The following is a 27,549-nucleotide window of genomic DNA, read 5'->3' on the forward strand; positions in this document are numbered from 1 at the left end:
GTTAAATCTGTCAACTCAATGTAATCCACATAAATAAAGAATTTGGGAACCAAGGGAACTGCTAGTGCGTCTGAAGATTCCCATTCTTTGAAGCTGCCTTTCCTGCTGCAGTCAGGCCATAATTAGTCACAGAAGGCCTTGTTGTGACTAGTAAATGGATGGACCAACAATGATTTGAATAGTCTGGAACCAGCTGGAGATATGCCTGGAGCCCTAAATATTCTCAAATGGGTGGGATGTAAATCACTAGTCATCATATAAAATACTAATAAATCTGACTTCTATTAAAAAAAAAAAAAAAAAGGGAATGTCAGTTTTCTAGACCATCATGTAGTTTCTGCTGAATAACCCCCTGAAGTGTGATCTGATGTGTAAATTTTTCCAAGAAGCTTTCCTCCATGTCTACTCCATTTCCAGTCTAACGCAATGGTTCAATAATTGGTGGCTTCTTTCTGGTCAGAAGGATGATGAATGTAGCCCTAAAGGTTGGAAAGAGTAATGTGTACAAATCTGCTGTAGCGAATTAATTTAAGGCTTTGCTTTCTAAGCAAGTTTCTGCTACAGCAGTCAGCTGAGTGCTTGCTGAAACTGTGAAGAATTAAACGTTGCAACATTGTTCCATCCTGATTCTCTATTGGAAAAGAAGGCAATAGATTGGAAACATCAAGTCTCAGATTTTACTAGCACTTTGGAGTCAGGAATTCAGTTTTCTTTGAATTTCAAAGGCAGTTTGTAGCTTTCATTGAGAATCTTCTGAAAAGACTGGTCTATGGTTTTTGTTTTTGTTCCCCTGTGATAACTAAACTGAGTAATAAAATAATTGCTGACATACCGGTTTATTTACAATGTTGTATTCAGCAATAAACAGAAGGCATGCTGATCCTTCTGTTCTTAAATCTTTGAGTTTTTTTACTGTGTCTTCAGCTTGCTCCTCTGCCTGGTCACTGGTGGAATAGAGGAAAAGGCTATGTGATAAGGGTAGGCAGAGAGAAGGCAAACTCACTTCTTTTCCATTACAGAGAGGGAGTTAAGGAACAAAATTTGGCTGGAAAGAATCACTGCCTTTGCGGGAGCAAAGAGAGACACAACTTATTGTACTGAAGGGAGGACAGTTAACAGAGCTGTCAGAAATTTCGACGCCACCAGACAAGGAAAAGCAGATCTTATAAGGGTGGGTGATAGCTGCAAAAGGAACACAGGAAAGGCATAGAATGACTTAAATGGGAGACTTAAACATTCATGAGACTGTAGGGATGTTTTATTTTTTCCCGATGTGTTAGGTAAGTGGATCTGCAGAACATCTTACATCAATAGTTTGCATACCTGAAGAGTAAAATATATCTCTCGGAGGTCATTTTTGCATCTGTGCTGTGAAGTGAAACACTGTGGGATCCAGACATAAGATGGGTTAATCATGTCAGTACCTCATATCTGGAAACAGAATCTAAGCTTTTGGTGGCTGAATAGACAATCTCCGAAGATCAGCGTACCAGCACTGCTTTGGCAGCGCTGGGGTTATAAGCCTCCTGGATACTTACTGGATGTGTACGGTTGGTGGCCTTTGTTTTAATTCCAGTTGCAGTATGGTGAGCAGTAACCCTATTAGTAAATTCCTAATTTTCCATAAACTGGAAATGTATCTTCTGGAACAGACTGGTCTACATTATATTTTCAATTGCAAATTGATCCTTAAGCCATACAATTTTCCTTTGCTACCTATGATTGTTCAAAATGTCATCTTCCGAAGACGGCTCAGTAAACCGTGGATCCCTGGAACACATTAAAGGCTCAATGATTACTATGGCCATGTCAAGAATGTAAATGAAAAATTGTAACTGCATGGCCCCTGATGTAACGGATCCTTCTTCCATCTTTGGTTAGGCTAATGATGTTTTCTGCTGTTACTGAATGAGTTTTCTTTGACAACTGAAGTGTGATAATGCAATCCAGAGTTCACTGGTGTTCCTATGCAGTCCCAAAATCTCTACAGATGCATGTGTGGAAAAGGATAGGCAGAAGATCATCTTTTTGCTAGACTCATCTTTCATTTCAGAGATTGTCTGCAGAACTTGGCTGGGAAATGCACTAACAGGTACAAAGACACTTGTGCGACCGCTCTGTTGGCTATAGTTTTCTCTTATAAGCTTGTGCTTAGCTAATGAAAGCCTGACCCATGCTCTCACTGAACTTCTGAGGTAGGCTTTGAGATTGAATAGAAAAGCTGAATGGCAAGTCACATGAAGCTAATGGAACATCAGTCTGCTCTGGTTTTGATCATCTATATTCTGTGGAGGGATCTATACTGACTTCTTGTCCACCCCCAGCACCAAGATATAGCCATAAGTGGAGGATCTAATGACAGTTCTTAGGAGATCACAACCGGCATGTTCAGGATATGAATATGTGGATTTCCGTTCTGAAGCAAGTGGTAACAAACACACAGGTCTTCCACTGGAGGCAAGGACTCCTTCTACAAAGACCACACAGTTTCTTCAGGCTGGGTGGATAACAATGAGGAAGTAATGGTTTTGAAAGCTCAGAGCAGGGCATTTTAACCTGATGCTGAAAATGTTACTCCGTATCTGATCTTTCAGATGTATGTATTCACATCTCTTGAGATCTGGGACAGCCAAAACAAACACTGTACTGGAATTGAGTCATTACCGTCTTTTCCCCGCCCTTTTTAAAAGACATAGTGGGATCTCTTTTCTGTAGGAAAGAAGTGATATTACTAATGATCTAACATGTTCTCATTAAAACGCTTTGGGACAGAATGGAGTCAATGAGAGACTAAAATAGAACACGCAAGCATGCCTCTGTGACGGCTGATAGGTACTAATCTGTTACAAAACTACTTCAGTGGTTGAAAGGAAAAGGTAGAACTTTAAAAACATCCCAAATGTTCCAGATGAAACAGTCAGACACTTTACCACATTGATGAAAGAAGCAGGTGAACTGCTATACACAACGAAGTTGTTTTTTTCTCTTTAAGTCTTGTGCTGCTTTGCTGGAGGGCATATAGGAAAATATAGGGCATATATTTGTACAGTTGGAAAGCCTGTGCTCTGCGATGCCCGTGCTTGGGAACTGGTGTTTACTCTCTTGGGGACCCAAGAATAGTGTGCACAACCTTGTCTATACAAACAGGTCGCAAAGCATTGAATAGCTGCTCATGCTTCAGAAAACCTGTACAGAAGGTGTATTTATATCTCTGGAAATGTTGTTATTGCCATAAATGGTCTCTACTGCACCACATCTAAATTCCTTCCTAGATGTCAGTGGCAATTCTTACCATTTTAAAGTAGCATTTGCAATTTTAATTAATCATACCCTATTCAGGACCCTCATTTTTGGAAGGGAGGTCTTTCTGCACCCGAGATGAACCTCATCTTTTTGCTCAAGATGTTTCATTTTTGCTGGCTTTGGAGGTAGCTTTCCTTGCAGAGAAGGCTGTCCTGAGACAATATTTTAGTCTGGTGGCATTTAGTAATGGCTTGGTAAAACTGTCCTGTCAACTGGATCTTTGGAGGCTTTGCACTTGGGACGCAAGTAACAAGTCAGGAGCTGCCTGGTGGTGAGAAACAGGATGATACATGGACCCTACTACGATAGCTAGTGACATAACAACAGGCTTTCACTGAAGGCTCAAGTTGGAGGTCTGGATGGCACCTTGGTGGACCTTGAGGACTCTTGGTGTTTAAGAAACGTTAATGAGAATATAGATGCTGAAAAATGCAGGAAGTTCCCATCTCGCCAGCTACCCTAGTGTGAACACACCTGACCTCTCTACCTAGTGTATGATGTCCCACTAAATAGAACATTACAGAAGAACCTTTCAGTCCTCTTCTGGTTCTGATGGAGCACATGAATATTTTCTATGGAACTAGTCCTACAGGACATGGGAAACTTATAGAAAATGATCTCTCAGTACCAGCAGAGTAGAGAATGGTTAAATCAGCATGGAAGGTTGGACAGACATGGAGGCTTATAAGGGGTGATTCTCAGCCTGATTTGACAGTGAAGTGCTGGACTGCTGTGGTGGGTTGACCCTGGCTGGATGCCAGGTGCCTATAAAGCCACTCTATTTGCTCCCCTCCTCAGCAGTACAGGTAGTGAAGAAAATAAGATGGAAAAAAATCCCATTGGGCACGATGAAGGCAATTTAATAAAGCAGAGGTCACTCATGAAAGCAAAGGAAAAAAAAAAATTATTCTTTACTTCCCATCAGCAGATGATATCCAGCCATTTCCTGGGATGTAGAGCTTCTGTAGGTGTAGTGGTTGCTCTGGAAGATAAACATAATAAATAACGAATGCCTGCCTTCCTCCTCTTTTCTCCTAGCTTTTATTGCTGAACAGATGTCATATGGTATGGAATGTGGTCAGTTTGGGTCAGCTGTCCTGGCTATGTCCCCTCCCAAGATCTTGCCCACCCCCAGCCTACTGGTGAGGGAGGAATGTTGGAGAGACAGCCTTGATGCTGTGCCAGCACTGCTCAGCAGTAGCCAAAACACTGGTATGTTATAAAGACCTTCATAGCTACCAATACAAAGCACAGCACGGTGACAGCTGTTATAGGGAAAATTAACTCTATCTCAGCCCATCCTAATAAAATTGCTCTGCCTGCTTGCAGCTGAAGGATCCAAAGGTGATTTAACCTTGTCAAAATAAATTCTGGAGTCATTATTACTAATAATTTCTGCTCCAGCATCATCACTGCTGAGGGATATAAGAACTGCAGACCACATACCGTGAAATATCCAAGGTAATTCCAACGCTGCATCATCAGACAGTTTGGTGTTGCCAGGTTTGAGCTATGCTTAACTTCAGAAGAATTTATGTGGGAGAAAATCAGAATCTGTTTTGCAAATGTTCTGTTCCTTGTCACCCTCTAATCAAGGTCTAGCCTTGTTAGGAGACTTGCTGACAGACCAAGGCAAGAAGTGGGAACAGCAAAAGAGTTCTGGTCTTTCTCTGTGTTTCTGCTCAGGCAAACTAGAACCAGAGGCCATGTGCCCGTATCTCTTCTGACATCTTGAGGCAAGATGTTTTGTTTTGTTTGCTCAGCCTTCTAAGAAGATTCACACAATGCTCACCAAGTAAATATATCTTATGCAGACAGTCTTTAATGACACCACTACGTTACACTAAGTGTCCAAATGAATGCTAGGGAGGTCGTGCTCATTCCTGGGGTATGCATTGACGTGGAATTCCTCCTCTGCTAAAGCAGTTTCTCCAACAACAAAAAAAAAACCCCAGAAATGCTACAATTTCTAAAACTAAACCCAATCTTAACAGCCATTTAAGTGTTAATTATAAATTAGTGAATAATAAAAGGCTACCTGGTATATCACTGGCTAATGAAAAGCTCTATTCATAGCCACCGGTAGTCTGAAGAACGACGGGACGGCAGGATTAACACTGCTCTTGCACAAAGACGCACAGTTATTGCTTTCACAGGTGCTGCTGAACAACAGTCCCCCATACAAAAGTATCAGATGCACAGGTACGAATGGCTGCACACAGTGCTTGTGTACCACTGCACACACACGGAGAAGAGTTCCAGGTATTCTTAGAGATATTAGCATCCAGGAGGTTTTCTGGTTTTGTCTATGTAGTACCAAGAGGAGGATGAAATAAATTGGCAAAGGTAAAGAAGCTCAATATAAATTATTTGGTTTTAATATAGAGGGTGACAGAGAAATTCCAATCCCAAGGACAAGCTTTATGGGAATCAGAGTAGTTTCACCAGGCCTAGACGTCTCAAAGGAAGAGCCTGTTGGCAGCCTGAGAAACTCAAACACTATAAATCACCAGGACCAGGTGCTATTTTTACAAGAACTCTGAAATAAATGTGAAAAAACAGAGATACAGTTAAGAATTTGTCAATTGCCATTAAAAATATCCACTGCTCCGGACAACTCATAGCTAAAGAGAAAAAGGTGCAGAGGAAACCAAGATACTTTCATAGTGTGAAGTAGCGCCTCTCTCAGGCTACTTTATGCCTGAATAAGCATAAAATAATGGGATCACAATAGCACAGCTCTGCAAGTAACCTGTATGGTCTAAGCTACTAGAACTGCTTGAACAAAACAAGTTACAGATACTCTAAGAACTGTGAGGAAGTCCTGAAATTTAATTCTAATTTGGAAATGGAGAAAATAACCACTTCTCAGAAGAGGAAAAGCGTAATAATTTTTCCAGTCAGGGTAAGTTATTTGAATCTTCTTCAACACAGAACAGACTCATCAATACCATTCATTTGTGACAAAGATTTTAAACCCTCCTGTCACCCCCCCCCCCCCAACTCAAAAAGCCTCTTCAAACATAGAAAAAAGAAAATTGTTTGAGCCTAGACTGAAGAAAGGAAGAGGCAAAGCCCCTTGCTGGTTGCTGAACAGCTGTGAAGTTCTTTAATGCTGTTAGTCGCTCCCCACTTTCCTCTTCAGCAGCTTTAGAGAAAGTAAGACCATAAAGCAGTTTAAAGCCACCTTTACTGGTGCTCTCTTTAGCAATAAAACCCAGAACTTTGGCATAATAGACATCTGTGATGCAATTCACAAATATTCAGTTATCTTAGTGTTCATCTACTGGAAACATAAGGTATTCCTTCAGTGAGCTTTAATGGGTACTTATATTTATTGTATGCTCATTTTACTGTTACTTCAGGAAACATCTTAGGAAAAGAATATGGAACTTGCAAGGAACTGCACAGTTAGTCCAATAAAAGCAAATTCCACTACCCTTTGAAATCCTACCTGCAGCTTGCTTTCATCTGCTAACAGTAATAGTTATCACTGCCAACAACCTTTGAACAAAACCATTTTGTGACTTCTTTTTTGCACATATCCTTGATTTAACAAGAGAGATGGGGAACATCTGTGGGCAACTTCCACCGGGCACTTTTTTAAAAGCAGGAGATGTGAACTTGAATCCCCTCAGGCTTCTGACATGCAGGTTTTCTGTTTTGTGGAAGAGTGCTCTTGCCTTGAGATCACTTCAGCCAGTTTCTTAAAACTCTTCTGATGGATTTTAGCAAGCCATGACAATTTTTAAGCAGCTCTTTGGTCTACCCCTGTCTTTCCCATTCCCCCTCTTCAATCACAGCATGTATCTTACCCTCTGTTGTTTTTGCCGACTGTTCCAAGATATCTGATTACAGTCAATTTTTTAAATGTGTACCGAAGGGGAGAAAGAAATAGAGTCCTTAAGCACTTTGGCTTTCTTGGCGTTGTGCTAGTCTTCTGTTTGTGTTGTAGTAGACGATTAATTCTCACATCAGTTTCTCTACTCCTGTTACAGCTATGGATTTTTAGCCACAGCTCTAAATTCTTCAAATGAAGATGAGCTTTCACAAAGTAGGCCATGCCTGATGCAGAAAGAGATCACCTCTGTATTGCTTATTTCAGAGCAGAGTTTTCAGTGCCTCAGAGTTCTTCTTGGAAACTTTCCTTGGGTCATCCATTTCCACCACAAACAGTGCCTTTTAAGCATGGATACATCATCAGATTCTAGATAATAACTGCTTGCATACATTCATACAGTACCTACAGCATTGCACATGGATATACAGTGACCATTACACAGCAGATTTTAGGTTCCTTTTACAAACACTTTAAAAAAAGCACCAAAATACCTAATGTGTCCTTCAATATTTTAGAAACTTTGAAGAACAAGGTTTTTGGGTTCTTGACACATGGGTAAACACAAACTGGAAGTAGGCAGCTAGTTACATTAGTAGCAACTTAAGCCATATACAAAAGAACAGATTAAAGCAAAGCCAACATGAATAAAAAAACCTCCAAGCCTCTTGGTAAAACTGCACCTTGTTAAATAGCAGAAGCTCTGATAGACATACATGCCTGCAAGAGTACCAGTCATTAAATAAGACTGGAGCCTACATCTGGCTAGTTCACTGCTAGATTACAAACTTCTATGTTTTAAAATGCACTACCCGCACTCTTGACAAAAGCTTATCTAAATATTTCTCATCAGCCAGGTTGTAAATGTGATATTAAAGGATACTAGTCTTAAGTTTTGATCACAAGTACAAAGTACGGTTCTACATTTTCACTGCAGCTCTTTAAAAAATAAGCTTCTATAAAGATATTAAGAAACTGAGTGCAGATACCCTATTTAACTAAGCTTTAACATTTATCACAAGACAGATAAAACTTGATTCAAACGTGATTTTTACAAGTGCACACAATTTATTTCCCCCATTTTCTCTATTTGTAATATGGAAATAAAAATAATAGCTTGTTGAGTGCAGTGAACTGCTAAATTCAAGCACAAGTCATTTCTGGAACCTCCACAACAATACAACCAACAGGGGGCTGTCTGGCTACGTGTTGTTATCGAATCTGCAGTGAAAACCTTTCTCTGACGGTATAAGCTACCATCCACACACACTTCCTAAAACTAGTTGTTGCACAGGTCATTTAATAGATTTCATACCTTCAAAACAGTAGAGCTCTTTTTCATCTTTGTCTGATACTACTTGAAAATTCTTGGGATTGTGTCTGAAGTTTCATTACACATAGATGGATAATATAGTTTATTATTTATTGGTATGTCTGAAAATAACAGATATTGCTTATTAGAAAAGGGGGAGCCTTTCACATTGTCTAGATGACAGGAAAGGTGTGTCACAGCTGTTTCTATATGCTAAGAAGCCACATCTAGTGTTAGTTTCATATGTAGACAACAACCTTCTGTAGAAGGAAAGAGGTAGATCAAGATGGTGTTAACCCCTTTGATACTGATTTAAAGAGCAGATAGGCAAAGTCTGTCTGTAGAAATATCAAGAAAGGAAGAATAAGGCCCTGAATATTCCTTACATTGGTTTAAGCAATGGAAATTAATACTGGACTGCCGTTCTCAAAGGCAGAGGGAACTTTTCCTTGGTGCCAGCACTGTTGCTCTCACAGCAAGCACGTTCAGCTGGCTGAGCTTACCAAAAACTAACCCGAAGTCATTCAGTGAAACCACCATGGAAATATCAGAGCCAGACTAATATTGAAGGAAACAGGAAGACGCTGTCAGTCCCAAACTTGTCTGGCTTAAGAATCACAGGACTGTAGAACCATAGTCATATATAATTGTTGACTATTCTAGCTGGTCCAATAATATAATCCCTGAAGCTTTTCCTTTGCATTTATTTCAATAAAATATTAAAAATGTATACATTTGAGACTTTATATTCTATAATTCATGCCTTGTACGGTTCAAATTTTATAATACTTAAGGTTTTTTTGAGTATTTTATGAGAGATTCCAAAATGTTTTACTTTTAAAACCACTTAAAAGTGTAAAAGCTGCTGACAGAAGGTTCCTTTATAGGTAAAGCCACATGCTTGCCCTGCAAAAACCATAGGGTAACGTGAAACTTTCTATCCATGGCTGTCTCCTATGGCTATAAACAGCAGAAGAAAACATTATAGACACATTATTCCCATCTCTTAACAGAAGCTAAGTCAGTCAGCCTCTAGATACTCAGCACTATATACTTAAGATTGAAGATTCAAACTGAATAAATGCTGCTATAATTAATTTGTTAATTTCAGAACTTTTGAACGCAGGGTTCAAATTTTGCATTAAGAGATGGAAGCAATATTAGATAAATTTGATTTGTACAGACAGATAAGTGATTCAAATTTGAAAAAAAAAAAAGTTGTTGCATCTAAGAGCCATTAAATAACTTCCAGCAGAAAGAAACTTTAATTTAGAGTGAAAAAGTAATACTGCAGTGATATTAGCACCCTCACAAAAAGATGAACAATGTCACTTTTTCTTCTACCTGCTTAGAGTTAAACATTTTCTTCTGATACACGCTTACAACTGCCACCTTAGAAAGGAGATTCACATCTAGCTCAGACATAAGTTTTCCTTCAAATACATTCTAAACTTTTTCCTGTTTGTTTTTAACTTGAAGCAGAGCAGCAATTCTTCATTTAACTGTGGTAAAATAGTAGCTCACCACTTCGGATACATTTCAATCATTTCTTGTGACTTCTATGACAGGAGGTGGTGATGAAGAACATAAAAGGAGTCTAAACATTTCAAATTTCAATAATTACTGCTAGTATTTCTACCTGATTAGGAGAGACTTCCCCCAATACTTAACAAGATACCATGATTAAGGGAAAAGTTGAAACATTTTTCAAATCTGAATATCAAGCACAGAACCATTCTCACTCAGTAAAGTGTGCCACATGCAGTACCAGGAAAACTGCTTTCGAAATTTGAACAACAGTGGCCTTTGGAAGTCTTAAATACATGAGTGTAAGTCGCTTTACATTTTTAAAGATGCACCGTTTACCATGGTACATAAAGAAACTGTGTTACAATTTCACTAGTTCGTTCTTTCTGCAAAACAGATCTTTACAGGTAAATTTCTTGCAAAATACAATGAAATTCAAACATGAACATCTTTAGTGCATAAGAGATTTTGCAGAATATTTGAAGGTGATACTCAGGAAACCACACTCCAAAAATGGGACAAACAAGTGTTTAATAATAATAGCTATAGACACAAAATCAACCAGTGACAAGATAGGACACTGATAAAACAGAGTATTTTGGAGTTCACGGGACTGGACAAATAGACCATGAATCAACAACATGAAAACTCGTTTTTTCAGCTCGAGCTGGTAACAAGGGAAGTTGGAAGCAGATCTGGTCTTTAAAAGATGCACACTACTCACCACTTCCTCTGAGATCAGAATTAATAAATAAATGCATTTCCAGGAGGAAATGTATTACTGTAGTACAGCTACTAAACAAAAGTGGCATTTTTAAACAAACAAAAAAGCAACAGCCCTTCAAAGTAATTGTCTATTACCCTATTTTAAATGTGACAATGAAATGTAGAAACTAATTGTAGTATGCAACAGTTTGAGGCACACGGTTTAAGAAGACAGGAGACCAGTAGACATAACATTACATAGTATAACTCAAATGACAACTGCTAAGAAGCTCAGCTGCAAATGCAAACAGCCAGATTTTCCATCAGACGTGGGTGTTTGAAGTCAGGCACCTCTGAATCGAGGAATACAAGTATTACAAAAACAATGGCCTGGTAACTTGTTTAGCATCATGTAAGAATAAAGGCAGAAAAATAAATATGTCAAATGATAATTCCGAAGAATTGGACATAACCATGAAGACATTGTTTCCCCTACTTGCAGTCTTTTGTTCCATTGGCTACAGAATTTTCTACCAGTTTCTGGAGCACCTATAGCAGCATCATTCTTCTTGCTTGCACAGCCCACAAACATCTTCCCTGGCTCAGCAGCACACCAGGCCAACCCTAACATTAGATTAAGTATTCTGTATGATCATGAAGATTGCTTCTTAGTGCACTAACACAAGGGGGCAAATGAAGATTGCAGAATCTTAAAGCAGGAGTTATCTAATTTCTTAGTGTTTCATTTTGTGAACTTAATGTTCTTTTTACAGTTATTAGGTTGTGTTTTGGGTTTTTGTCCCCCAAAGCATTTCCCCCTTTGAGTTCCAATTCTCATTATTAGTTGAAACATTTTATTTACTTCTACAAAGATGAGAAAACTGAAGCATCTTTCACAAGAAGAAAGGCCAAGAGAGCTGGGACCCCAGCCTGGAGAAGAAAAGGCTTGCATGTGTGTGAGCTTATCAAAGTTTATAAATGCCTACTGATGGGAGTAAGGGAGAGGAAAGAAGACATAGCCAGGCTCTTCTCACCTATGTCCAGTGACATGACAGGAGGCAACAGGCACAACATGTAATACAGGAATTTCTATCTGAACTGAACAGGTTGTAGAATCTCCATCCTTGAAGATACTCAAAACTTGACTGGACATAGTTCTAAGTAAACCTACTTGGACTAGATGATCTCCAGAGATCCCTTACAACCTCAATTACTTTGTTATTTTGGGATTCCTTTTCAGGACCAAGATTCATGAAGTAGCTGTGAGCACTAATAAGGTTGCCCTCTTCTGTGTGGAATATGATGAAATAGACAAATGATTTCATAGACGACAGCAAAAGCTCCTACTTAACAGTCTGCATTCCCTGCTGGATCTCAAGCGCAGAGTACTCTAGTGAATGTTAGGAATGATCTGAGGTGCGCAAACCCCTTTCCCCAAGCCTGACTCGTTCTCTTTGACTCAGACCAGATCTCTTCTAACAGGTTGCTCCTGCTTCCAATTTCAAAAAACAAACAAAACCCCCAATCTTTGCCCAACCTGACCAAATCCTTTCAATTTTCCAGTTAATCAGATTTGTCCTTCCCCTATCAGTTCTCAACTCCAACCTTTCAACATTAGGTTTTCAGACACGCTCCCTCTCACCAGCTGTCTTCACTCCTATACAGCTAGTAGTCTCAGTTTGTTTTCAAGCAGGCCTATCCTTTCTTTCCCTTTAATATGAATTAAGCATCTTCTTCCTGTACAGCTCCTAAGCCTAGCAGAAAATAAGCACCTGACTAGAAAACAGCGAGTCTTGCTTTCTTACATCAGGCACAATCCTTAGGACCCCAGAGTGGCAATGCAGAAGGAGTTCCGTTCAGCCCTGGGCTCTGGCACTGCCCACGCAGGCAAACCTATGGAAAATACAATTGCTAATATTATGTAAGGCAGCTGTGACCCATGTGAGAAATATGACATTCTTTTCAAAGGTTTAGGAACCAAATAATTTGAGTAGGCCTTCATAAACATTTGCAGTAATTTTCTTAATCCAGATGGAAACTTTGGTTCCTCAGCTGAGCTCTGGTTCTGCAAATGCCCAAATTGTCACTAAACTGTTATAAGCTGCTAGGGCCACCAAACAAGGCAGTCCAACCTTTCCCCTTCTGCTTCCTCCCACTCCCTGCCATCCTCTGCCTTGTGCCCGTTATAGGGGTTTGCACGGAAGGAAGCAGTCTGTTTCATCATTTACACGAAGGCCTGCACTGGCACAATGAAGTAGTCAGGGACAAATGGTTTGGCTGCTGGATTTTGAGAAAGCTGTGAAAATAGATTTACTTGTTGCACGCTCTCAAATCTTTCTGATCAGCTCTTAGATTCACATCTACTCATAGAAGTCCTGGAGGAAAAGCCTAGATACATTAAAATACTGGATCTACAAGAGTAACAGGATGGGTGGCCCCTGCAAGCACCACAGTCTGCAGCATGCTAACAAAAATCAGTGACCTTTAAAGCAGGGAAACAGTGGAAGAACAGTGTCTTTTTCTTTATAATCCACAGTCTGGTCTTTTCAAGCATTTCTAAGCTTTCAAATAGCTGAAATGTATGTGGAGGTCTTTAGTATTAAGCAATTACAGATAAGCAAATATAACAGAGTGCTACTTAAAGAAGCCTCAGTGAGAAAGCTATCCAACTTTGAGCCAGATTGCATATTTTTTCCAAGCAGTCAACCTCATTTTGGCCACATATCTTAAGAGACCTGTAGTAGGTAAGTGTATAGACAGAAGCATTTACTTTATGAAAAATTGTAGGCTAATACTGCATAATTTTACTATTAAGAACTGCTCAGGTCTGAACTAAATCAGAAATTTTAGCCATCAGTAATTTCACCAGTTCAAATCTACTGCAGGTACAGCCAAGGAACGTCTGATTTTTACCAGCACATATACCGGGCTGAAATTTCATATGATCAAATACTGCAGATTTATAAATTCTAACAACTTGTATTCATATTAATCTATGTCATGTTTGTACCTGTGCAACTGTACCAGAAGCATGCCTGTGAAGCCAGAAGTCAAAACAAATGCACAGTGCAGATAAGCATTTTATTTTCTTCTTAAAAAAAATCTGAATGATGTATAAACTTGAGTCTTTGAGCACTTAATTGAAGAAGGCATGTGTATTTTAATGGTAAAATATAACAGGGCTAATAAAATGAGATTAGCAAGTGATACTGAGTCATGATAGTGAAGAAAATAAAATCTTAAAAGGAAACACACTTTCAGATCTTGACTGTATCTAAAATTAGTGACATTTACATAACCATTAGTCTACGTTTGACTCACCACACAGTTCTTGCATACAGCTTTTAAAAGGAAAGAAGCCCAATTTCCATTCTCACTGCAGCGATTTCAATCATCTCAATGAAAGATTCCCCTGCAAGAAAAACACCTTAGTGGGAGATGAGAAAAAAAATAAATTAGTAAATTCAGTCAAATCCACAGTTTAAATTTCTAACCATAAAATTGTTACCTGTCTACAGACACAGTGATTTAAGAAATGAAGTGTCTCATAAGCTTTGTTAAAAGTTTTGGAAGACACTTTTGCTGTATGTGCTCAATTTTGCTAAAAACATGACAAAACATTTCCCAGTTCTATTCATTAAGAAAAGGCTATAAAAATAAACACAGAGTTTTAAGAACTTTAATAAATACTGACATTTAAAGTACCACCATTTTAATAATTTTAAATATATAAACACACTTACCAAAGCATTGCTAGACAGATGCAGCTTGAGATGGCTCCATTAATAAATTCAGCTTTCATGTAAACCAAAGCATTCAAAGTTTTTTTTTATATATATATATATATATATATATATGTCTATTCTATATTTACCATCAGAGATACTACGAAGTCCCAAATATTGTTTCTGAATAGATGAGAATACAAACAAAAGCCAAGGAAGTGTTCATAAACAATCAACATATAAACTATAACAACAAAACGGCATCAGGAAATACATGAAACGTCCTTTTCAATGACTCACATGCAGAAGTGGCTAGCCTTACTTCAGCAGCACAGTTAATACTGGAGATATTTACAGTCTTAACACCAATATTTACGTGCTGCTAAAGTATGACAGACATCAGCATCACAAGATTGACTAATTCATAAGTGATATTTTCTCTTCAGGATGATGAAATCCTTGTATTTTTGAGGCAGCACAATATGGCCTGCACCTTTTCAAAACTCACAAACCATTATGTGCTGCTACGTTATGCCAAGGTGTCTACCATACCTCAAGGAAATAGAAACAAAGGCTGAAAGCTGAATGCAGATTTTTCTTATTGAATGTTAGTTTTCATGTACTGACATCAGCTGTATTAATAAACTACAAAATGTTTATAAAACATTTGTCCATTGACAAACTGACTGTTTATTTACAGTGAAGCTCTAGACTTTGTCAACTGTGCGTAATACCTTAACGGGACATGAACCAGGAACTGGACAAATGTGTCTGATAAGATGAACTAAAGATTATGCAGATGTTTACTTCGAAACAAAACAAAAAAGTCTGGGTAATTTTCTCATCTAACCTTTGGTCATCTGGAAATTTCTCATGTGAAAAAACCCTAACTTTCAAACATAAGAGACTAAGAACTAATTTTGAAATAAGCTTCTGTCAAGTACTGTATCAGTTCTTAAGACATTTGTTGCCTCTGTAGGTTACCCTTGTCACAGTTTTTGGGCAGACAGCTTTACAAGTGCTGCTTAATACATTTCAGGGAAAAAAAGATATTAAAAAACCCACAACAGATTGTTACCAATAACAGTAATTACTTGTTATTAGGAGCAGGAGTTCATCTGCCCCAAGCCTAGAATGGCCATGCTACTTTACTTGAAAAGGTAGGCAAGAAACTCAGAGTTCACATCCCTGCCAGGTATCCTTTTCTTACACTAAAATATGCCAGCATTTCAGGTGTGTATAGTACTTTTATTGGTTCCCTAGATAACATGAATTATGCTTAAATGTTTTTAAACCAAAATATTAAGACAAAAGCTACTTACACAGCACAGACCCCAAGTACTCCATTCCACTGTAATGAGCCTTCTAGTCAGTTCATAAAACAAACTGTACATTAACAGGGCTATCTGTAAGCACAAAAAAGTTTGACAGGCCACAAAGGGGGAAAATTTGTTGAGTTTTCCTTTTTTCCCTTCCTATTTTTTGCTCCTACAATAATACAGCAGGATGTTTTCTGCTAGCAGGGTGCGTTGCTACGAATGTGCCAATTAAAGAGATTTGCCAGTGTAAGTTTACAGGTAGCTGCAGCAACACTGAGGTTTTTATATAGCTATCTAGGTACAAATGCTACTTTAGGAACTGCATAAAAGAGCCATTTCCGGTATATTTTACACACGCATGACTATATTTACACTTTTTTCCCCTCTTATGACCTATGTTTGGTTTTTAAATCAGACAGCTCAATAGATTATATAGGTACAACGTACCCAGTACCTTGGTCAAGTAAAACCTGAATGCAAAGTCAAATAAACCTAATGGTAAAAGTATGCTGTGACAGTTGGTATCCCCCCGAAGAAACTGTTCTAGCCTTAATCCAAGATATATGTAATGTGGAAGGCAAAGATATAGACAGATGCAAGCAAAAATGCTAGCCAGCAGTAAGAGATTTACTTAAACTTTTCTGAAAGATGTTCTCCAGTCAGAGAAAATAGTGCTTCTTACATGTAGATTTACCTTAAAAGATTGAAAGGAAATTATTTAAATAAGACAGTTGCACTATTTAATACCTTTGGAAGTACATTTCTCATTTGTACGTTCAGGCCAAATTCTTCATTTGTAAAGTGTATGTGTTTAACTAGATACTGTCATTTTGAATGCCTAGTTGTTTTTAGCTTCTAGCTTAAGCATGGAGGTTTTTTTCTGTTGCATAAGTAAATCCCTCTAAAATTAACCTACACACACCATGAAGACTTGGCAGAACTATTATGCTGTTTTCTGCAGTAAATACTTTAGTAAGAGAACGTGCAGGTAATTCCACCCACCCATCCCAAACATGAACACAAAACCTCACATGTATTACAGAATTGGGGATGGTGGTTATGTTTTTGTGGGTTCTTTTGGGGTTCTTGTTTGGTTTGCCCCCCCCCCCCTTTTTTTAAGCTTCACTACCAAAAATTCCCTCAAACAAAACAAACAAATAAAACAACAGGACTGTATATTTTCTATCTTGCTATTAAAAATACATTTAATCTATAAGGAGAATAAGCAACTTTTCACATAAAACTGAATATGCTGTATGTGAGAGAAGAGGCTGAAGAACAAGAAAAGACTAAATGAAGGAAGACCAAGATAAAAAGTGTACCAATAGCTAAGCCAGATATCCACTGAAATCTAGGATTGTCTGAACAAAGCTTTGTACCTCTATGTTTTGGTCATAAAGCTAATACAGTCATGCTATCAAGAGTGCCTCTCCTACCTTGATCTTTGTGTCTTAAGATGGGCATCCATGGGTGAGTGACAGACAGACAGACAGAAGAGACCTCAAGAAAAGCTGGGAATCATGTATGCAGGCAGCTCCATTAGCTCCCCCCAAGCCCCTTAAAGCGACAACCCTGCTGAGGAAGATGGAAGAAAGAAAGATTCTGAAGACACAGAACTGAAATTCCATAGAAACAGGCTCTCTACACATACACAGAAGTCAGGAATGCTGTTAGAAAAAACAGTTTAAAAAAAAAAGAAAGAAAAAGGGCGTGTGTTTTTGGAATTGGGGTGTTCCCAATCAAGGAAGGAGCCTTTCCTTGATTTCAGTATTTCTTGGTTGATTTATCAAAGACCAAACCTAATATAAAATATCATGTTCAGTTTTTACTGGTTTATGGTTAAGAGTTTATGACAACACCAAGCCCAATTCAATTTTCTGACCCCATGAAAACCAGCTACAAGTGAATTTATGGCTACTATAACTTCTAATAAGCTCCTTAAATGCTACTATAACTACTAATAAGCTCCTTAAATTCTATGTAACATATTGTATCCACAAAGGTACCACTAGCCAGCAATGTGACAGTTCAGCGATTTGGAGCAAAAGATATCAAGCCCTTTCTATTAAATACTGTATATTGTTTCAGATGCCCAAGAACGTGACATAAGATTAAACATTTACCTTGTGCCTTTTGCTCATACAACAAAAGCGCTCTCTTGATATTTCTTGGCCAAAACACCTTCTTCATGGATAGTGTTATACACCATTTGTATACAACCATATTCCATTACTTGTGTTACTCTTTCATGCAAAGCAACACAGACCCATTATGAAAGCAAGATTATTGCTTCACTGTTCATTGTGACCCTTTCCCAACCTTATTTCAGTTTAAAATTAGAAATCTGAAGGTGAAAAACACTGAAAGACTCTTAACGTGTTCCACAGTCTAAAGCATTACATCGTCCACCACTGCTATTCTCCCCCATAACACAGACATCAGAAAGTACTTTTCTGTATCTCAGTTTTCCTAGTTCAGCTTTTCAGCTTCATAGTTTAAACTAGAAATGAGACAGGGTTTGTGCTCAGATGGCACAGTATGAAGTGGGGCAGTTTTGACAAGTGTGTCCTGTGCTGTGCATTCCATGTAGCGAGTAACTTACTCATATGGTAGACAGGACATTTTGCAGTGATAGCTTTTTTGACAACTGCTGGGGAATTTGCAAAGCTCTCCTCTCAGAGCTCACAGTTCAGTGCCACTAAGACACCATTCAGTATGAATAAACACACTGACAGTTCTTGCTGCAAATACATGATTTTTTTTCTTTTTTACTAAATTCAACTGGGCAAAAGACAGAATTAGAGATAATCTCAACTCACTATTAAGAAAACTAAACACTTCTATTCTCAAAGATCAAAACTGTAAGAGCTAAAAGTATATGTAGCTGTATCTTGATAATATACTGTTTACTCCTCCCCCCCCCCCCCCCCCCCCCCGCAGTTTAAACAATAGTAGTTTCACTTTATTTTTGTCATACGCTTACTCAACACTAATATTTATGCTGCAAACACACTGGAATTTATAACTCCTCATTCTTAAAACTTACATTTAGAAGTATATTCTTTTACTCCTGCCTTCTGGTCGCTTTTGTTAAGGAACCCTCTTTCTCCTTAATTCCTAGTGTCAGCAGCCTTTAAAGTGATATGCACATATTTGAAGAGGAGAAAAGGGTCAACTGAAATACTTCAAAGTATTACTTTATAAGTATTGGCACACTTTTGGCTACTATTGCATTATTATTTGGTTCAGGTACAACCTCTGATATTCAGTTAATTCACTCAACTTAATTGAGGCTACTTTGTGGTCATAGAAGAAGAATAAACTATATACCTTAACTGCTATTCTCACAAAGTAACAGTAAGATTTTGAACTCAGGTTTAAGACTGCAGTTCTAAACAATCTGTCTCTAGCCCAGTAAATCTGTGCTAGGGTTGGTGGTTTTCTGTGGGTTTTTTATTTTGGTTTGGTTTTTAATTAAATGACTGTAATCCAGCAATAAATAAATTAGCCCCACTTTACCTCAAGAAGAAGCAGTCATTCAGAATGGAAGCTTATACACACTCTCCATGTATAATAGATCTTCCCATACCTTCTACCAAGCAGTTGAATATTTCTAAGGCTACTATCAATTTGTGTTAAAAATTCACCATTAATGCCTTGGATAATTTTCTGAATGCAAAGATGAATATTTGAACAGAGATAACTAGCACCGATCTGGACTTTTGGTTGTAAACTATGGGTAAGGCCAAGCATACAAACTTTGACAAAAAAGGGTTTGTCTGTTAACTATTTTGTGACCATGCCAACAATTTTCCCCATATAACCATGGCAAAAGCCTGGGAGAACTACAGAAGTTGTTTGCAATGTAAAAATATTAGTAATGAAAGTTAAGCAGGTAACTGCTGATTACTGAAATCTACTGTTACTAAATTTGGAGAATCTATATCATGTGTCCAGCCATCTCTCCAAGGATCATGAACATATTTAGACTAGCTGGGGAACTACTGCATAAGATAAACATAAAATAACAAAGACAGCTAAAAATAAAAACCAGGAAGCAAAACCATTAAGACATTCAGAAGTATAAAAATACCTGGAAATTTGGGAGTGCAGTTATGGTCTAGCAGCATCAAATTCAGTTTTACAATCCCTTTTACTTCATCTTAGCACTTCAACCACTGCTTATGCCAGCTTGACTCACATATTTGTATGAGGTGCACTTTTTTTTTCCCCTACCATTGCAGTCATCAAAACAAACCAAAGTGAAGACAGTTATTTGGTACTGCAATATCGATGCTTCTACTGAAGTGATAACGAGCAACCAAAATGGAGTGGATTTATGTGGAAAGCAAGAAACTAAAGGTAGTCAGTTCTGACTTGAACAAGTACAGAATGTCAAACAGTTTTTATAGCTTGATATCTAAAAAAGCAGAACTAAGGGAAGCTAATATAGCACACAAATGTTATCAATGTATATTTTAGTATATTATCAGTATATTTTAATATCAAATCTGGCTTAAAAATAAAATTTAAACTCCTCCCAACTCTTTTCCCAGCTTTTGTCAGATGTTGATGTATTAACTAGACTGCTATATAAAATACTTTTCAGGGAACTTGTAAAGTGTAACAAGCTCTGGGTTCTAACAGAGTTTGTAAAAGTTGTATTTGAGAAAAGCTTTCCAGATCCCTCTTGACTGCACTGCTATAGCTTGCACACAGCTTTTAAAAATCTGTCTTCCCTGCACCTTTGGCATGCATGCAGGAAGAAAACTCTGAACACTTTCAATCTGTACCAGCATTCTTTCTGCTTGAAAGGACACACACAAAATTAGAAAATAGCTTCTTCATTTTTCTCGAGTTCTCTAAGTTTTATATTTCATCTTATATGAATAAGATTTTATATTATAACCATCATAGTCATTATTAAAATGTTCCTTTGCCCCCAATTTTATCACCAAAAAATATTAATACTAAGTCTAGTGGATCTACCAAAAAGAAAGCCAGACCTGTCTTAAAATAATTCAGTTTCTATATTAGTATTGTTAAAAAATTCCCAACACCTTTTCAGATTAAAAAAACCAAGATACTTCCTTTTCAACTTTTCCACTAAACGTATCCTTAGATTATTACACTATCACCTTCAGAACAGATTATCCTAGGATTACAGTTCAAGTTTACAAAACCTAAAATATATATAATTGCTTCCATTAAAAGAAAAAATGGAACAATCCTTCCACAAATAACAATACCCATACAGTACAAAACAGAAACAGAAAATATATTAGATTCTTAAAAAAGATAAAAATTCAAAACACATCAGCTGTTACTTTTTTATCCTTCCCATTAATTTCTAGCCTTCTTAAAGTTTGGTATTTTGTTTGGGTGTTTGTTTTTTTTAACTTTAAAAAAAAAAAAATAATAAAATTTATTAACTTCTCAGAAGACTTGCTTGTTTAGCCCAGGAAGCAGTCACAGGCCTAGTATAAAATTCTGTGCCCTCCTAAGCTGGCACACAGTCCTTTATGAAAGCAAGCCATGCAGGTATTGTTGTTTAAATCTTCTAACTCTATAACGTACAGCAAAGCCTTTCTTGCCCTCAACAGAATACTTAATACTCATGTAGCATTTTGCAGGAACTCTCTGTGGTGGTCTGTGCACAGGATCAGTTTCCGAAGTACTGCTGGGAAAGTGCAAAACACATTAGTCAGTGTTAACCAGACTGCCTTCCTAGTTGCTATCTTATCTGAAATTTGTAAATAATAATAAATCATACGGTAGTAATATAGCAATGTATTAAAAGATGGCCTGGTATGTGAATAATACTACTTGTACTACACAAAACTACAAATCTTAAATTTTGATTGTGTTACATCTCAACATTGTATGGAACTATAATGCCTAGAGACAAAAACCAGGCCCATAGCTCAGAATGCAACCCCACTCGTAAAGGGCTAAATTTGCTGCATGTCTGCTTCCAAAGATTTAGGGTCAGAGTGACAATGCTATAAAATAAGGGTCAAAGCACAAAAAGACCAGGGCCACAGAACAAAGAGCTTTTCGTGTCCTGAAAGAAGTTGCCTTTTGTAAGCCTGCCTTCTGGCTCTGACGGTAAATTTGTCTTTTTCTTGACATCATCCCTACATGACTTCTATAAAATGCCAGACGACTGTATGACTTACGAAAGGTGAGACTGAACTGTTAAAAGAAATCAACTCAACTGTTAAGGGAATCCACTAGTTAACAGAAGAGAATACCTCCTAGTAATTGTTATAACTTTTCCAATCATTAGCTTTATTTCTACAGCTTCATTATTTAATTAGTCACTTCAGCAGAAGTTTAGTGTCCTTAACACCTTTGGGGTGCAGATTCCTAGTCATATTATCTACTTCGATTATTGTTTATTCAATGGTAGCTGAGGAAATATGCAGGAGCAGCAACTCAGAAGGCTGTTTTAACTTTTCCCCCACCCCTCTGAAATACTGATAGAAGAGATGCCATCTAACACAGCACATACTCCCTTTCAAAAACATTTATGGGTTGGTTACCTACTTCCCCATCAGTGAGACCCACTACTCACAGACCTGAGTTAATGCAAAATAAAATGCTTTAAGGCTGACACAAACAGTGAAGTTCATTTTTCCAGCTACAAAGTGAACTTCACTTAGGATATGCTTTTTCAAAGCAATAACAATATTTTTGAAAAATGAAAGGAACTTTATCCACTGGGAGAAAAAAAAAAAGATAAGGATGCAGGATATCTCTTATGGCTTTATATTAAGCTAGATCTTCAATACTTCACTAACAAGTTTAAAGTAAAACCATGCTGAATTAACTAGAAGTTAATATATTAAGAAAAAGATTCATAATCCAATACCTAAAAAGTGCACCAGTAGTAAGAAAAAAAAAAATCCAAATTGTACTCTTAGCCTTATCAAACTGTCTAATAAATATCCGCAAACCTACAAGAAGACATTAATCTCTGAACAATTAGCATCTGACACTTTAAAAAAATAAGTCTAGTTGACAGTACGTTCTCTGCACAAATATCAGTATTGCAAGAGGCCTCTCTCCATCATAACCCAATCCTACATAAAAGGATCAGGATTATCATTAAGTTTTGCATTATCTTTTTTAGCAGGTCTAAAGCATGACATTTTGAAAATCAGATCCTCCTTACTTCAAGTAATTATTTTCCCCTTCAAAACAGATGGCTTCTGTCCTCAAAGTTACAATATTTTTTTTTTCAGCCCTACTAACTTACTTAAAAGCTGGAACTGGAGATTCAGATATGTGGAATTAGGTTAAAAAAAAAACACCACCACCAAAATAACTTACCTTTTGACTGTGGAGATCTAGAATGGTTTTTGAGTTTCAGTGCCAGCAAAACAGAAGCTTTATGTTTTCAAAAGGAAGCAGATTCCATTGCTTTTACTCTGTATTGAGCTATAATATGTGTGTTTCTTATTTTAAAAATTAAATGTAGCATTTAAGGACATTATTTGGGTTTTTATTCCTAAAAATTTAATACAATCGAAAAATATATTATAGGAAAAGCCTAGTGTAACATATGAAAGGCCTACTCCAATCATCCTACACTTTCTGAAGGAAATGATTACTCCTCATCTCTCAAGAAGCACTGGTGCTAGTATACTGATTTTCCTTGCAGTGAATAGCAGCCCACAAGTTAAGGAACTGATGCAAACTGGCAGATTCTCCCTTCTAATTCTGAGTCATATGCGTCATCTTTTTATCAAAAGCTGGGAAGAAAGAGAGTCTCTCTTCCAGCCTGCCACATAAAACCACCTGCTTAAAGATAGAACAGACCAATATTGCAATATTGGTCTGCACGTTGCTGGTACTTACACATTTGCTCTTGCTTTGTTCAAATAAACAAAATTCTGAAGACAGCCTTAATGTTAACAACAGAACTTATCTCTTTGATTTAGGGCCAAAACCATCAAGCTGGTAAAAAGGAAAAAAAAAAAAAGGAGAGAAGTCATGTTGGCATGAAAATGCTTATTCTTGAATTGGTAGTGTTTTACCTCCAAAAGACTAAGATTTCAGTTTCTTAAAAGCTTACATGTATGCTCAGTTTAAGCACTTGAGTATTCAGGTAAATTTGGTATAAATATTCACATTCTCAAAATCAAGAGTTCATGTATGTGATTAAGACCTCTTTAGCACCGTACATGATTATCAGCTAATTCCTCAACACTGACTCCCCTCCGCCCCCCCCAACCCAAATACCTCCCCTAAACCCCAGAGAACCTTAACTTCAGTGAGCTAAACTCCACATGCTCTTTTTCTTTTTTCTTTCTTTTTTTTTTTTGGTGCATTTTGTAAATTAAGAAGTGAGAAAACTATTTTCTTCTTTCACAGATTCATCAAGGTCAGTCACTGCTGGACTATATACTGTGTGATGACACAATCTCTCTTCCAAAGGCTCCAGCACTGATTAAGGTTGGGCACATCATTGCCAGCAGATTACATATTTTCAAATTGCACTGGAGTTGCTGATCAGACCTGCAGAAAACAGGTGTAAATGTTTACTGTAACAATGCATTGTAGTATTTATTTTGGTTTGTGGCACTGCCAGAGTGATTTTAAGTACTCTTTATTAAAAAACCCGAGAGCAGTTAAAGCAAGAATAAGTTTTAGACATTTATAGTAAGTTGTGCAAAAGAATGCAAACATAACACTACTTGAAAAACTGGTACAGTGTTGGAATGATCATGCCACTTTAATCTGAGATTAGCTTTTTTATATATATGTACATATAAAATATAATAATATATGTATATATAATTAGAGATAGGTATAAACACACACACACACACTTATAAAACGCCTTTGTGTTGAAATTTGTACTGTGGCACAAGATTTACATGGCTGGATGCATACATTTCAATGTAAGAGAATTTGCATTGCTAAAATAAGAATTCTTGAGCACTTTTCAATAACCATGACATCACCATTTGCATTACAGGTTATTATTTACAGGCATTTAGGATCTTCTGTAAATCTGTAACAAACATTGCAACTGTGAAAATTGTAATTTATTATATAATGCACTGTTATATAAATTGTTTAAACTGTGCACAATATACACAGATGGTATCTCCTCAGTTAAATATTAAATACAACACCTGATTGCTCATCTTACTTCAGCCACATTTTTTTATTTTTTACATTTGATATATTATGTTTTCTTTAATAAAATTATGGACACAAAGTACCTGTCTGATGCCTTATCCTGTTTGTGGTGTGGCTTGGTTTTTGTTTTTTAAAAATGAAATTATTTTTACTGTCTTGTTAATTTGCATATTTTACAGTATCTTTAAGAAATTTGTAAGAATATATTTTACTCACCATATATTCAATTTTCCTTGATACTTAACAAGTATCTTTCAAAGGGTTCAGTGTAACATGAGAGCATATTAAAAACAAAAACCACCACTGAATAAGTTACGCATTTTTGACAGTGGCAAGAGTGACTGAGGTGAGACACTGGAAGATGTTTCTTAACTTGTAATTCAGCAAAGCTTAAGAACTGACTTAACTTCTTCCTCATTCAGTAGAGCACTCAAGGATATGAAAAGCAAGTTAAATAAATGATTTAGGAGAGTAATCACAAAGACCAGCTTTTGCCTGGGGGGGACCCTGACAACGTCTCTGTAAGGTCCTGCTTTTTCAACACAGGGCCACAGGCACCCGTAACAGTTCTGGGGTAAGCTGCTGATTTGAATTGCCCTCTAGTGTTAGCCTTCATGAATTCCTACCTTAATGACAAATTCTGTTCAGGTTTTTACATAATGGAAAGTGGGTCAGCAACATAAGTTATAGTCATCTAAAAACAATTAAAAAAAATTGAACAGCATTTTGAATAATCATTTTCAGGTCAGAAGACCGAGGTTGACAAATGAAGGATCACACAATAAAAATGCGAGGAAAAAAATCCACATAACTAAATAGTACCACCCCCCCCCAAAAAAAAACCCCAAACAACAAGGACAATAAATTTAAGAGATAACATATGAACATTCTTGTATTTACGTTTCTGCTAGTTTCTTATACAGTCTCACAAAAATACCAATTTCTGAAACAAATATTCAGCATTCACAGCTAAATTCACTGTAATTACAGTAACATAGCTGGGATCAAAACCTTAATGAAAATTGAAGAGTTGCTGGTGTAAAAACAGAACACAGTCTAGGAGTACTAATACCCTGGAAGGAATTATTCTCTCACTGATAATTCAAGAGTCTCCTAGTTACACTCTTAAACCTGGATGTAAAACAGGCACCATGAAAATGAAGATCCAGATTTTAAACCTGGTAATTCCAGAAAGAAGAGTGCACGCGTTTTTCTGTGAGTTTATTTCAAACCATATTTTATCTACTTTTGAATTGATTAGAGAGGTCACGAATTCAGGACTTAAAGAAGTATGGAGAACATATTAGTAACATCGCCTATCATACAGGCTCTGGATTTCAACATACACAGAATTAAAGATAAGCATATAACCCTTGTTTAAAAAAAATACTCTGGTCATACAGAACTGCAATCCCTAACTAACACTCACTCTGCCTGAGAACTGAAACATATTGTTAGAGTTCGGTGATAAAACATGAAGAAAAATACACATTTGACTGCTGCTTGTATAACTCCTGTGCTTGGCATTAAAAGCACCATTCTCCCTTCTCCTGCAAACCTGGAAAAAATATTTTAGTTTTGGGGAGCACAGGGACAGGGTAACAAGTACATAACCATTCTTTTGATAAGGAGGTTTTTTTCCTGTGCAAGATACTGACATAAGTGTGACAGTATCAACAGAGAACTCGGTTCTGCAATACACTTTTGAATATATATTTTGATTTAGAGATAGACTTTCTCATAAGAGCCATTACAACATTTCACAACAGATGGAGCATCCTCCTTTTCTAATTCTTAATCTTGACTAAAATATGGACTAGCTTATAACACAACGAAGCAAAGTGTTTGCAGAATTACTAAAGTGATAACACACTTAAGACCACAGTATCTACCCATTTTATCAAGTGAAAAATTTGCTCCAAAAGAATACAGAAATTCTAAAGCACATGTTTTGATTTATCAGATCCACTGGAAGTCCTGTCTAAATCTAGAAGAATTTTATTATGCTATATCTGAAGTAGAAAATTATCAATTAAAGTAGAGAAGATCATAATCACGTTTAACATTTTGAAAGTATTGTAATTTTGATGTTAACTTTCATATGAATACATAAATCCATTTCCTTCTGTGAGAGAAGGGAAATTTTTAAAAAAATAAAATCACTCTTCATCTCAACTAAGAAGTGAATGGATAAAATAATGAAAATCTTTGGCCTGAAGGCTTAAAATAATCCCAACAAAACCCCCAAAACAAAAAACCCCATAGGACACTCACAGGAAGTAAAAAGCAAGCTCTTAAAATTTAATGGGTTAATGTAAAGGTGTAAATATTTTAGAGGTATTTGCACATTACTAAGATTTTAAAGTACTGCACAAATTTTAAAAAATATGTATTGCTGATTCCTTGCTTTGAGACTACCTTGGTAGTATTTTTTGATTAAAAGCACTAATTTTCTCAAAATACTGCTGTAAAAATTTAAAATAATGTAACAGAAGAAACTTGCTCTCTGAAAAAAAAATAATATTCCTGCCTCAACAAACTTAGAGAAAAATTTACTGTGAATATCCATGTATTTAAAAGAAATTCAAAAATAACAAAGCTAGAACAGTGGTTTATTCAAACACACTACTCAATTTGCAATTGCATCTTCATACATGCCCTTTTTTA

General features: G+C 36.9%; 1 long non-coding RNA gene across 2 annotated transcripts in view; it reads right to left on the reverse strand.

Moving 5' to 3' along the window:
• Positions 1–10,559: 10,559 nt before the first annotated feature.
• The window catches only part of LOC141963814 (uncharacterized), a 77,974-nt gene continuing 60,984 nt past the window's right edge, over positions 10,560–27,549 (reverse strand). The window contains exons 4-5 of one of the 2 annotated variants that reach the window (XR_012634214.1): positions 14,007–14,097; positions 10,560–12,578 (exon numbers count right to left, since the gene is read on the reverse strand). This is a non-coding gene — a long non-coding RNA (uncharacterized LOC141963814). Of the gene's footprint in view, positions 12,579–14,006; positions 14,113–27,549 lie in introns of both variants that reach the window. The other variant, XR_012634213.1, reaches the window with a different exon arrangement.

Source organism: Athene noctua, chromosome 1 (genome assembly GCF_965140245.1).
Source record: "Athene noctua chromosome 1, bAthNoc1.hap1.1, whole genome shotgun sequence".
Taxonomy (NCBI): Eukaryota; Metazoa; Chordata; class Aves; order Strigiformes; family Strigidae; genus Athene; species Athene noctua.